Source organism: Sinocyclocheilus rhinocerous, unplaced genomic scaffold, assembly GCF_001515625.1.
Source record: "Sinocyclocheilus rhinocerous isolate Xijiao unplaced genomic scaffold, SAMN03320098_v1.1 C36294932, whole genome shotgun sequence".
Classification (NCBI taxonomy): Eukaryota; Metazoa; Chordata; class Actinopteri; order Cypriniformes; family Cyprinidae; genus Sinocyclocheilus; species Sinocyclocheilus rhinocerous.
Genome location: NW_015778022.1, coordinates 1 through 982, shown reverse-complemented (window position 1 = coordinate 982; position 982 = coordinate 1). Strand labels below are relative to the sequence as shown.

Below are 982 nucleotides of genomic sequence, written 5' to 3'. Positions count from 1 at the left end.
TTCTCCAGTTTTTGGATTTCCAGCTCCAGCTTTCTCATCTTCAACTTCTTATATTGAATGTCTACATCCATAACATCAATTTCTTTAAGGAGGTAGTGCTTGTACACACTTTTTATATTTTTTTCATTCCGTAGAACCCAAAATGTCTATTATTTCATGCTCTCGACACCATGTTCAAATTTAATAAAACCTACATTGTCTCCTGTAGTTCCAGTCTGACTGGTTTCTGGAAGGATGTCAGTGTCCTGCAGCCAATAATGTTTGGAAAATATGTACTGTGAGCACCTCACCACACAAGTAGGCCTTTAGATATATGATGTGAATCCTCAATTGTAGATGGGTCTTCATCCTAAAACCAATAATGAAACTGAGGTTAATGATCACCACTTAACATTGACAGTAAATAAGTGCTTTAAACTTTCACATACTCACAGGGTTCAACAGGACATCTGGTGGCTCCAACAAGCACCCAGAATTTGCCATCACTATGAAACAAAACATGTTAGAGCAAAGATTTTGTCAAGAAAAAGCAAAAACCTATATATCAACCTTTTATGAAGTCACTCCTTCTATTAGGTGGTATGGTTTCAGAAGCTGTTCCCCCTCTATTCCCTCAATGACTGGCCTCCCCTTGTTCAGGTCCAAGAACGATGACACACACGATCCAAGAACAGGAGTTAAGGGTGTTGGTGGTGGCCCGCCCCCAGTTCCAGCTACATCACTGTTCTTTTTGGCAGCTGCATTTCATAAATATGTAATCAGACAGTTCTAGCATCATGCCAATTATACTCTAGTAGTTATATAGCCTATATACTTATCATTCTGAATAATATTTTTACATTTAATTTTCACCTGCTGCCACGTTCTTTTCTCCCCACTGAAGTTGCTGCTGTTTAAAAGTGTGCTCAAAATAAATGAAATGCATAGCAATACATACAAACAAATATATATATATATATATATACTGTATATATATTTCATT

The 982-nt window shown here is 37.0% G+C and overlaps 1 long non-coding RNA gene across 1 annotated transcript; it reads right to left on the bottom strand.

Moving 5' to 3' along the window:
• Positions 1-323: 323 nt before the first annotated feature.
• LOC107735781 (uncharacterized) lies at positions 324-703 on the bottom strand. Its single transcript, XR_001639507.1, has 3 exons — positions 550-703; positions 433-485; positions 324-349 (listed from the first exon to the last, which is right to left on the bottom strand). It is a non-coding gene; the product is annotated as an uncharacterized LOC107735781 (long non-coding RNA).
• Between the last annotated feature and the right edge of the window lie 279 nt (positions 704-982).